General features: G+C 37.7%; 1 long non-coding RNA gene across 1 annotated transcript; it reads right to left on the bottom strand.

Annotated features, from left to right (window-relative positions):
- On the bottom strand, nucleotides 316–10,383 carry LOC110267570. The gene is made up of 4 exons (XR_002355325.1): nucleotides 10,147–10,383; nucleotides 7,660–7,667; nucleotides 6,310–6,311; nucleotides 316–348 (listed from the first exon to the last, which is right to left on the bottom strand). It is a non-coding gene; the product is annotated as an uncharacterized LOC110267570 (long non-coding RNA).

Raw genomic sequence — 13,329 nt, 5'->3', positions numbered from 1 at the left:
GATCTCTCTCCTCTGGCTGTGATGATCACCAACAACATTGCAGTCCCGAATTCATCAAAATAACTCGGTTCTTAGCTGCAGTTAAACTGACTGAACCCCAAACTAATCACAAATATCAATATATCACAAAAATTCAATATAAATTCAGTCAAATTCAATCAATAATCAATCAAACAGATATTTACTTATCAAATTCACATTCAATTATTATAAAATTACCAAACCTTACCTCTGTATTGAAATCATAACAACAAAAACTCTGGAGAAGCTTTCTGACCGAGCTACTGAAGAAGAAAACATCAGAAATCATCTGTGCCTCCTAGAACTCCAATTGGCCGAACTCAAGGACTATGTGATGAGCGAATAATTTATACGCTTTTTGGCATTGTTTTTAGATAGTCTTCAGTATAATTCAGTTAGTTTTTAGCATATTTTTATTAGTTTTTAAATAAAAATCACATTTCTGGACTTTACTATGAGCTTGTGTGTTTTTCTGTGATTTCAGATATTTTCTGGCTGAAATTGAGGGACTTAAGCAAAAATCAGATTCAGAGGTTGAAGAAGGACTGCAGATGATGTCGGATTCTGACCTCCCTGCACTCAAACTGGATTTTCTGGAGCTACAGAACTCCAAATGGCGCGCTCTTAATTGCGTTGGAAAGTAGACATCCAGGGCTTTCCATCAATATATAATAGTCCATACTTTGCCCGAGTTTAGATGACGCAAACTGGCGTTCAACGCCAGTTCCATGTTGTAATCTGGAGTTAAACGCCAGAAACAGGTTGCAAAGTGGAGTTAAACGCCAGAAACAGGTTACAAACTGGCGTTCAACTCCAAGAGAAGCCTCTACACGTGTAAAGCTCAAAGCTCAGCCCAAGCACACACCAAGTGGGCCCCAGAAGTGGATTTCTACATCATTTACTCATTTCTGTAAACCCTAGTAACTAGTTTAGCATAAATAGGACTTTTTACTATTGTATTTACATCTTTTGATCATGTTTTGATGATTGAACCCTCCTTGGGAGGCTGGCCATTCAGCCATGTCTGGACCTTGTTCTTATGTATTTTCAACGGTAGAGTTTCTACACACCATAGATTAAGGTGTGGAGCTCTGCTGTTCCTCATGAATTAATACAAAGTACTATCATTTTTCTATTCAATTCAAGCCTATTCTGATTCTAAGATATTCATTCGCACTTCAATATGAATGTGATGATCATGACAGTCATCATCATTCCCAACCTATGAACGCGTGCCTAACAACCACTTCCGTTCTACCTTAGATTGAATGAGTATCTCTGGGATTCCTTAATCAGAATCTTCGTGGTATAAGTTAGAATCCATGGACGGCCATTCTTGAGATCCGGAAAGTCTAAACATTGTCTGTGGTATTCCGAGTAGGATCTGGGAAGGGATGGCTGCGACGAACTTCAAACTCGCGAGTGCTGGGCATAGTGACAGACGCAAAATGATCAATGGATCCTATTCCAGTATGATCGAGAATCGACAGATGATTAGCCATGCAGTGACAGCGCATTGGACTATTTTCACTGAGAGGACAGGATGTAGCCATTGACAACGGTGATGCCTAACATACAGCTTGCCATAGAAAGGAGTATGAATGATTGGATGAAGACAATAGAAAAGCAGAGGTTCAGGAGGAACGAATGCATCTCTATATGCTTATCTGAAATTCTCACCAATGAATTACATAAGTATCACTATCTTTATTTTATATTTTATTTATCTTTTAATTACTAAATCTCCATAATCAATTGAATCCGCCTGACTGAGATTTACAAGGTGACCATAGCTTGCTTCAAGCCGACAATCTCCGTGGGATCGACCCTTACTCACGTAAGGTTTATTACTTGGACGACCCAGTGCACTTGCTGGTTAGTTGTGCGAAGTTGTGACAAAGAACTAAGATCGTGAACGTGCGTATTGAGTTTTTAGCGCCGTTACCAAGGAATGGAACCGTCACGATTTCTGCGCACCATGTTTTTAGTGCCGTTGTCGGGGATTGTTCGAGTTTGGACAACTGACGGTTCATCTTGTTGCTCAGATTAGGTAATTTTATTTTATTTTTAAGCTTTTTATTTCTTATTTTCGAAAATAATATAAAAAAAATTTCTTCTTTTTCGTTTTTCCAAAATAATTTTCGAAAAATTCAAAAAAAATTATAAAATCATAAAATCAAAAATAATTTTTGTGTTTCTTGCTTGAATCTTGTGTCAGTTTTTAAGTTTGGTGTCAATTGCATGTTTCTAAAATTTGTGCATTTTTCAAAAACTCATGCATGTGTTCTTCATGATCTTCAAGTTTTTCTTGACAAGTCGTCTTGTTTGATCTTCATATTTTCTTGTTTTGTGTCTTTTGTTGTTTTTCATATGCATTTTTGCATTCATAGTGTCTAAACATGAAAAATCTCTAAGTTTGGTGTCTTGCATGTTTTTCTTTTCTAAAAAATTTTCAAAAATAAGTCTTGATGTTCATCTTGATCTTCAAAGTGTTCTTGGTGTTCATCTTGACATTCATAGTGTTCTTGCATGCATCATTTGTTTTGATCCAAAATTTTCATGCATTGAGTCTTTTTGATGTTTTTCTCTCTCATCATTAAAATTCAAAAATAAGAAAATTATCTTTCTCTTATTTCACTCATAAATTTCGAAAATTTGAGTTGGCTTTTTCAAACTTTTTAAAATCTAGTTGTTTCTTATGAGTCAAATCAAATTTTCAATTTAAAAATTCTATCTTTTTCAAATCTTTTCCAAAAATCAAATCTTTTTCATTTTTCTTTTATAAATTTCGAAACTTTCAAAATTATTTTCAAAATCTTTTTCTTATTTTTATATTTTCGAAATTAATGCTAACAATTAATGTGATTGATTCAAAATTTTTAAATTTGTTACTTGCCTAATAAGAAAGGTTCAATCTTTAAACTCTAGAATCATATCTTTTTAGTTTCTTGTTAGTCAAGTAATCAACTTTGATTTCAAAAATCAAATCTTTTTAAATTTCTTTTTCAAATCTTTTTCAAAATAAATGTGAATCACATCTTTTTCAAAATCAATTTCAAAATCTTTTCCAACTTCTTTTCTAACTTCTTATCCTTTCAAAAATTGATTTTCAAATCTTTTTCAATTAACTACTTGACTTTTTGTTTGATTTTAAAAGTTTACTATTTCAATCATATCTTTTTCAAAACTACCTAACTAACTCTCTCTCTCTAATTTTCGAAAATCCCTTCCCTCTTTTTCAAAATTCCTTTTTAAATTAACTAATTATTTTAAATTTAATTTAATTTGATTCAATTTTCCTTTCTCAATTTTCGAACTTTAATTTTTATTTTTTATTTTAAATTCAATTTAAAAAACAAAAGTATTTTTATTTTAATTTATTTAATTTTCGAAAATTCTTTTCTGTCATCTCCTTCTAATTATTTTATTTATCTACTAACACTCCTCTTTTTCTTAAAAATTCAAACCCTCTCCATCCTTCTGTGTTCAAATTTCTTTTCTTCTTCTACTCACACAAAGGAATCTCTATACTGTGACATAGAGGATTCCATATTTTCTTTTTTGTTTTCTTCTTTTTCATATGAGCAGGAACAAGGATAAGAACATTCTTGTTGAGGTTGATCCTGAACCTGAAAGGACTCTGAAGAGGAAGCTAAGGGAAGCTAAAGCACAACTCTCTGGAGAAAATCTGACAGAAATTTTTGAAAAAGAAGGAGACGTGGCCAAAAATAATAACAATGCAAGGAAGATGCTTGGTGACTTTACTGCACCTAATTGCAATTTACATGGAAGAAGCATCTCAATCCCTGCCATTGGAGCAAACAATTTTGAGCTGAAACCTCAACTAGTTTCTCTGATGCAACACAATTGCAAGTTTTATGGACTTCCATCCGAAGATCTGTGATACTGTTAAGACCAATGGGGTTGATCCCGAGGTCTACAGGCTTATGCTTTTCCCATTTGCTGTAAGAGACAGAGCTAGAGTATGGTTGGACTCTCAACCTAAAGATAGCCTAAACTCTTGGGATAAGCTGGTCACGGCTTTCTTAGCCAATTTCTTTCCTCCTCAAAAGCTTAGCAAGCTTAGAGTGGATGTTCAAACCTTTAGACAAAGAGAAGGTGAATCCTTCTATGAAGCTTGGGAGAGATACAAGGAACTGACCAAAAAGTGTCCTTCTGACATGCTTTCAGAATGGACCATCCTGTATATATTCTATGATGGTCTGTCTGAACTATCAAAGATGTCATTGGACTATTCTGCACGTGGATCCATTCACCTAAAGAAAATGCCTGCAGAAGCTCAAGAACTCATTGACATGGTTGCAAATAACCAGTTCATGTACACTTCTGAAAGGAATCCTGTGAGTAATGGGACACCTCAGAGGAAGGGAGTTCTTGAAATTGATACTCTGAATGCCATATTAGCTCAGAATAAAATATTGACTCAGTAAGTTAATATGATATCTCAGAGTCTGAATGGATTGAAGGAATCATCCAACAATACTAAAGAGGCATCTTCTGAAGAAGAAGCTTATGATCCTGAAAACCCTGCAATAGCAGAGGTGAATTATATGGGTGAACCCATGGAAACACATATAATACCTCATGGAGAAATCATCCAAATTTCTCATGGAAGGATCAACAAAGCCTTAATAAGGCTTTAATAATGGTGGAAGAAACAGGTTTAGCAATAGCAAACCTTTTCCATCATCCACTCAGCAACAGACAGAGAATTCTGAGCAGAATCCATCTAGCTTAGCAAATATAGTCTCTGATCTATCTAATGCCACTGTAAGTTTCATGAATGAAACAAGGTCCTCCATTAGAAATTTGGAGGCACAAGTGGGCCAGCTGAGTAAAAGAGTCACTGAAACTCCTCCTAGTACTCTCCCAAGCAATACAGAAGAGAATCCAAAGAGAGAGTGCAAGGCCATTGATTTGACCATCATGGCCGAACCTACAAGGGAAGAGGAGGACGTAAATCCTAGTGAGGAAGACCTCCTGGGACGTCCAGTGACCAATAAGGAGTATCCCTTTGAGGAACCAAAGGAATCTGAGGCTCATCTAGAGACTATAGAGATTCCATTGAACCTCCTTCTGCCCTTCATGAGCTCTGATGAGTATTCTTCCTTTGAAGAGGATGAAGACATTACTGAAGAGCAAGTTACTAAATACCTTCATGCAATCATGAAGCTGAATGCCAAATTATTTGGTAATGAGACTTGGGAAGATGAACCTCCCTTGCTCACCAATGAACTAAATGCATTGGATAGGCAGAAATTACCTCAAAAAAAACAGGATCCTGGTAAATTCTTAATACCCTGTACCATAGGCACCATGACCTTTGAGAAGGCTCTGTGTGACCTGGGGTCAGGAATAAACTTAATGCCACTCTCTGTAATGGAGAAACTTGGAATCTTTGAGGTGCAAGCTGCCAGAATCTCATTAGAGATGGCAGACAACTTAAGAAAACAGGCTTATGGACAAGTAGAGGACGTGTTAGTAAAGGTTGAAGGCCTTTACATCCCTATTGATTTCATAATCCTAGACACTGGGAAGGATGAGGATGAATCCATCATCCTTGGAAGACCCTTCCTAGCCACAGCAAGAGCTGTGATTGATGTGGATAGAGGAGAGTTGGTCCTTCAACTGAATGAGGATAACCTTGTGTTTAAAACTCAAGGATCTCCTTCTGTAACCATGGAGAGGACGCATGAAAAGCTTCTCTCACTGCAGAGTCAACCAAAGCCCCCACAGTCAAACTCTAAGTTTGGTGTTGGGAGGCCACAACCAAACACTAAGTTTGGTGTTGAACCCCCTCATTCAAACTCTAAGTTTGGTGTTGGGAGGTTCCAACCTTGCTCTGATTATCTGTGAGGCTCCATGAGAGCTCACTATCAAGCTATTGACATTAAAGAAGCGCTTGTTGGGAGGCAACCCGATGTTATTTAATCATATCTATTTTATTTTCTTTTTGTTATTTCGTGTTTTATTAGGTTGATGATCATGTGAAGTCACAAAAACTACTGAAAAATAAAAAATAGAATGAAAAACAGCATTGAAAATAGCACACCCTGGAGGAGAGTAGTCTGGCATTTAAACGCTAGAAACAAGCATCTGTCTGGCGTTTAACGCCAGAAACAGGCACCAAGCTGGCGTTTAACGCCAGAAACAAGCATCTGCCTGGCGTTAAATGCCAGAAACACGCTACATTTGGGCATTTAATGCCAGAAACAGGCAGCAGTCTGGCGTTAAATGCCAGGATTGCACAGCAAGGGCGTTTTACACGCCTAATTGGAGCAGGGATGTTAAGTCCTTGACCCCACTTGATCTGTGGACCCCACAGGATTCCCTCAGGATATGTGGACCCCACAGGATCCCCACTTTTTCTTCTCTCCTCTTCACACCTTTTCATAACTCTCTTCCCCAAATACCCTTTACCAATCACCTCAATCTCTCTTTCCCGTCACCTCTTCACCACTCACATCCATCCTCTCTTCCCCATAAACCCCAGCTACCTTCAAAATTCAAACTAATTTCCCTCCCAAACCCAACCCTAATGGCCGAACCCTACACCCCCTCACTCCTATATAAACTCCTCACTCCTTCTTCATTTTCACCCAACACAACCCTCTCTTCTTCTCCTTGGCCGAATACATCTTCTTCCCCCATCTCCTCCATTCTTCTTCTTCTTCTACTACTTTCTTTCTTCTTTTGCTCGGGGACGAGCAAACATTTTAAGTTTGGTGTGGTAAAAGCATAGCTCTTTGTTTTTCCATAACCATTTATGGCACCTAAGGCCAGAGAAATCTCTAGAAAGAGGAAAGGGAAGGCAATTGCTTTCACCTCTGAGTCATGGGAGATGGAGAGATTCATCTCAAAGGTCCATCAAGACCACTTCTATGAAGTTGTGGCCAAGAAGAAAGTGATCCCTGAGGTTCATTTCAAGCTCAAAAAGAATGAGTATCCGGAGATCCGACATGAGATTCGAAGAAGAGGTTGGGAAGTTCTCACCAACCCCATTCAACAAGTCTGGATCCTAATCGTTCAAGAGTTCTATGCAAACGCATGGATCACTAGGAACCATGATCAAAGTGTGAACCCGAATCCAAAGCATTGGCTTACCATGGTTCGGGGGAAATACCTAGACTTCAGTCCAGAAAATGTAAGGCTGGCGTTCAACTTGCCAATGATGGAAGAGAACGCACGCCCCTACACAAGAAGGGTTAACTTTAATCAAAGGTTGGACCAAGTCCTCATAGACATATGTGAGGAAGGAGCTCAATAGAAAATTGACTCAAGAGGCAAGCCGGTTCAATTAAGAAGGCATGACCTCAAACCAGTGGCTAAGGGATGGCTAGAGTTCATTCAACGCTCAATCATTCCTACTAGTAACCGGTCTGAAGTTACTATAGACCGGGCCATCATGATCCATAGTATCATGATTGGAGAGGAGGTGGAAGTTCATGAGATTATACCTCAAGAACTTTACAAGGTGGCTGACAAGTCCTCCTCTTGGGCAAGGTTAGCCTTTCCTCACCTCATATGCCACCTCTGCAATTCGGCTGAAATTGACATAGAGGGAGACATCCTCATTGAAGAGGACAAGCCCATCACTAAGAAAAGGATGGAGCAAACAAGAGAGCCTACTTATGGACCCCAACAAGAGCATGAGGAAATTCCTCATCATGAAATCCCTGAGATGCCTCAGGGGATGCATTTTTCTCCACAAAACTATTGGAAGCAAATCAACACTTCCCTAGGAAAATTAAGTTCCAACATGGGACAACTAAGGGTGGAGCACCAAGAGCATTCCATCATCCTCCATGAAATTAGAGAAGATCAAAGAGCTATGAGGGAGGAGCAACAAAGACAAGAAAGAGACATAGAGGAGCTCAAAAGCACCATTGGTTCTTCAAGAAAAGAAAGACGCCACCCTCACTAAGGTGGACTCATTCCTTAATCTCCTTGTCTATTTATTTTCTGTTTTCGGTTTCCATGCTTCATGTTTAATTATGTTTGTGTCTTTACTAGATGATCATTAGTGTTTAAGTGTCTATGTCTTAAAGCTATGAATGTCCTATGACTCCATCACCTCTCTTAAATGAAAACTGTTTTAAAAACAAAAGAACAAGAAGTACAGGGTTTCGAATTCATCCTTGAAACTAGTTTAATTATTTTGATATGGTGACAATACTTTTTTGTTTTCTGAATGAATGCTTGAGCAGTGCATATGTCTTTTGAAGTTGATGTTTATGAATGTTAAATATGTTGAAAGAATGATGAAAAGGAGAAATGTTATTTGATAATCTGAAAAATCATAAAAATGATTCTTGAAGCAAGAAAAAGCAGTGAATACAAAAGCTTGCAGAAAAAAAAAATAGCGAAAAAAAAAGAAAGAAAAAGAAAAAGCAAGCAGAAAAAGCCAATAGCCCTTAAAACCAAAAGGCTGGGGACAAGCAACAATTTACGTTTGGTGTTGTGATGAGCGGATAATTTATACGCTTTTTGGCATTGTTTTTACATAGTTTTCAGTATAATTCAGTTAGTTTTTATCATATTTTTATTAGTTTTTAAATAAAAATCACATTTCTGGACTTTACTATGAGCTTGTGTGTTTTTCTGTGATTTCAGGTATTTTCTGGCTGAAATTGAGGGACTTGAGCAAAAATCATATTCAGAGGTTGAAGAAGGACTGCAGATGCTGTTGGATTCTGACATCCCTGCACTCAAAGTGGATTTTCTGGAGCTACAAAACTCCAAATGCGCACTCTCAATTGCGTTGGAAAGTAGACATCCAGGGCTTTCCATCAATATATAACAGTCCATACTTTGCCTGAGTTAGACGACGCAAACTGGCGTTCAACGCCAGTTTCATGTTGCATTCTGGAGTTAAACGCCAGAAACAGGTTGCAAAGTGGAGTTAAACGCCAGAAACAGGTTACAAACTGGCATTCAACTCCAAGAGAAGCCTCTACACGTGTAAAACTCAATGCTCAGCCCAAGCACACACCAAGTGGGCCCCAGAAGTAGATTTCTGCATCATTTACTCATTTCTGTAAACCCTAGAAACTAGTTTAGCATAAATAGGACTTTTTACTATTGTATTTACATCTTTTGATCATGTTTTGATGATTGAACCCTCCTTGGGAGGCTGGCCATTCGGCCATGCCTGGACCTTGTTCTTGTGTATTTTCAACGGTAGAGTTTCTACACACCATAGATTAAGGTGTGGAGCTCTGCTGTTCCTCATGAATTAATACAAAGTACTATCATTTTTCTATTCAATTCAAGCTTATTCTGATTCTAAGATATTCATTCACACTTCAATATGAATGTGATGATCGTGACAGTCATCATCATTCCCAACCTATGAACGCGTGCCTGACAACCACTTTCGTTCTACCATAGATTGAATGAGTATCTCTGGGATTCCTTAATTAGAATCTTCGTGGTATAAGTTAGAATCCATAGACGGTCATTCTTGAGATCCGGAAAGTCTAAAACTTGTCTGTGGTATTCCAAGTAGGATCTGGGAAGGGATGGCTGCGACGAGCTTCAAACTCACGAGTGCTGGGCGTAGTGACAGATGCAAAAGGATCAATGGATCCTATTCCAGTATGATCGAGAACCGACAGATAATTAGCCATGTAGTGACAGTGCATTGGATTTTCACTGAGAGGACAAGATGTAGCCATTGACAACGGTGATGCCTAACATACAGCTTGCCATAGAAAGGAGTATGAATGATTGGATAAAGACAATAGGAAAGCAGAGGTTCAGGAGGAACGAACGCATCTCTATATGCTTATATGAAATTCTCACCAATGAATTACATAAGTATCACTATCTTTATTTTATATTTTATTTGTCTTTTAATTACTAAATCTCCATAATCAATTGAATCTGCCTGACTGAGATTTACAAGGTGACCATAGCTTGCTTCAAGCCGACAATCTTTGTGGGATCGACCCTTACTCACGTAAGGTTTATTACTTGGACGACCTAGTGCACTTGCTGGTTAGTTGTGCGAAGTTGTGACAAAGAACTAAGATCATGAACGTGCGTATTGAGTTTTTAGCGCCGTTACCAAGGAATGGAACCGTCACGATTTCTGCGCACCACTATGTCATCGTCAACTTCTACTGAACAAAAGTAACGCCAACGTGAAGAGGAAGAAAATACGAACACTTTTATCGAATTAAATTTTTTATTGGAGTTACTGATATCAAGAAATTGAACGCCGAACGTTTGTGGCTTCCATGGAGTTTCTCGTGCTTTCTCTCTTTTCCTTTCTTGGCTTCGGTCAAAATGAAGGGAAGGATGAGATTAAATGTGATTATGTGTGTTATAAGGGCATGTGTCACATTAGGAGACACGTGTCATGTTTCTGAGCTGCTAAATCAGCGATTCAAGTTATAAATATCTTAAGCAGATAATTATAAAAACTGGATATATTAAAACACAAGTAATAATATATATGAGTTACTAATATAAATGACATTACCAACATAACAATAAAATATATATGGTGAAACATTAGCAAAGTTACGTTTACTGAGGAGTATCGATATTTACTCATATCGGCGGATATCGAACTCGATTTAAACTATAATTATAATAGAGCCTAGATAATAATAATATTATTATTATCAAGTCTGATATTTATCGATATAAGTAATTATCGGTATTTTTTGATGAGATTAGAGTTGCTAATGCTTCATTAAGTATCTTTCATCCTTAAGTTACTAATGTCATTTATATTAATAACTCATATATTTAACCCCATATATATTATTACTTGTGTTTTAATATATTCGATTTTCATAATTACTCGTTTAAAATATTTATAACTTGAACCATTGACTTAGCAGTTTCAGAACTTGACATCTATCCACTAAGTCACCATTAATTATATTCATTACTTAAGTTCTATTCTCTTTGGCCAGAGCCCTTTAAGGGGACAAAAGAAAGAAATGAAATGTGACTTGCATGCATATATATAAATATATAATCGTTACACATGTCACTTTCATTTATTAACCATGACACCTAATGAAAGTTTATCACCACATATCAAATATTAGAATTTGATACATGTTATTTCATTTGATTAAACTTTTGTCTCTCCTCTACAATAATAATGTTCAAATGTTCATTTAATGTGTTATACAAATGACACTAATTAATTGATCTTTTTTTAAAATGATATGATCTTTTTTTACTAATATTATTTTCATTTCAAATACTGTAGATATCGAAAAATGATACCAAAAAAATATCTCATTAGAGTTACTCTTAAAATGTCATCTAAATTAAAAGTACTATATCTATTAAAGTGTTATAATTTTATCTAAATACAAACTCAAAATTCAAATAATAAAAAAAATCCAAATATAAAATTATTATCGCAGATGCATTATTATTCTCAAATGCTTTTTGATTAATACTATCATAAGAAAAATTATAAAAGATATTGATCTGGCCGTTACAAATCCAACATCATAACTCGGCATTACCAATCATAACTCGACAAGATACATTATAACTCGGCAAGATACGTTATAACTCGACAAGTTACGTTATAGATCGGTATCTTACGTTACAACCAGGCTCAACGGATTATGTCCTGAAATCAAAACATCCAACATAACGTCAAAACCTAATCATTACTCTTCAATTTAGGAGACCAATAGAAATGTAACCGACCTATCTCACTTCTCCTATAAAGGTATTGTTCATACCCTGAACCGAGCTATAAGGTCCGGGTTGGACTAAAACAAACCGGCCGACCTCTTCAAAGGTTGGTCGACCACCGACCTATCTGTAAAGAGCTCGGACGAACTGCTACAGGAGCTCCAAGAAGGCCCAAAAAGGCCCAAGAAAGAAGGGTGGCTGGCCAAAAGATAATGACCTCACCCATAAAAGATAAGATAAGATAACAAACTTATCTCAAGGGAAGGTCATCAAACATTACTATAAATACACTGGAGCTCCCAGGTATAACTCATACACCAATTCTACTAAAAACCGGCCTAAAACCCGTCCGAGATCGACCTCCCAATTTCAGGTAACCCTCGGAACTTTGACGCCGTTGCCGGGGACCCTGGAAGTCATCTCATCATCATGGCAAACAACCCTACCAATGACCATAACTCCGGATTAGAAGAAGGAACGCCAATCAATAACACGGATGCTACACCAACCTCCCCAAAGGACGCACACCAACCCAAGGGAGACAAGCAACCTCAGAATACAGAAATCTTAGATGCCATCCGTGAACAGCAAGATCGCCTCAAATAGCTCGAATAAGAAGCCGACCGTCAACGAGAAGCCGAGCAAAACCTCCGGAGTGAAACAAGACGGCATCAGAAACTGGAAGACAAGCTCCTAAAACTCGAAGCCGACCTAAAAACTAAAACCACTCGGTCTGACCGTAAAACTAGCCCTCACAAGGACCAAGACTCATTCACAAAAGAAATCATGAAAGCGAAAGTCCCAAAAGACTTCAAAGCGCATGACATGACCCCATATGATGGTATGTCCGATCTTAGCCACTACCTCAGCAACTTTAGAAGCCGGATGTACCTCACAGATGCCTCAGACACAACTCGTTGCAAGGCCTTCCCAACCACTCTGACCAAAACGGCAATAAAGTGGTTTGACAGCTTGCCTCCGAGATCAATTACAAGCTTTGACGATCTCGCCAAGAAATTCCTAGCTATGTTCTTGGTGCACGAAATTGTGATTGCTCATTCCTTGGTAACGACGTTAAAAACTTAATACGCACGTTCATAATCTTAGTTCTTTGTCACAACTTTGCACAACTAACCAGCAAGTGCACTGGGTCGTCCATGTAATAAACTTTACGTGAGTAAGGGTCGATCCCACGGAGATTGTCGGCTTGAAGCAAGCTATGGTCACCTTGTAAATCTCAGTCAGGCGGATTCAAATAGTTATAAAGTTTTAATAATAAAAAGATAAGTAAAACTTAAAATAAAGATAGAGATACTTATGTAATTCATTGGTGAAAATTTCAGATAAGCGTATGGAGATGTTTTTATTCCTTCTGAACCTCTGCTTTCCTATTACTTTTATCCAATCCTTCATACTCCTTTCCATGGCAAGCTGTATGTTGGGCATCACCGTTGTCAATGGCTACATCCCGTCCTCTCAGTGAAAATGGTCCAAATGCGCTGTCACCACACGGCTAATCATCTGTCGGTTCTCGATCATACTGAAATAGGATTCAGTAATCCTTTTGGGTCTATCACTACGCCCAGCACTCGCGAGTTTGAAGCTCGTCAC

Source organism: Arachis ipaensis, chromosome B02, assembly GCF_000816755.2.
Source record: "Arachis ipaensis cultivar K30076 chromosome B02, Araip1.1, whole genome shotgun sequence".
NCBI lineage: Eukaryota > Viridiplantae > Streptophyta > Magnoliopsida > Fabales > Fabaceae > Arachis > Arachis ipaensis.
This window is presented reverse-complemented; position numbering and strand designations above follow the sequence as displayed.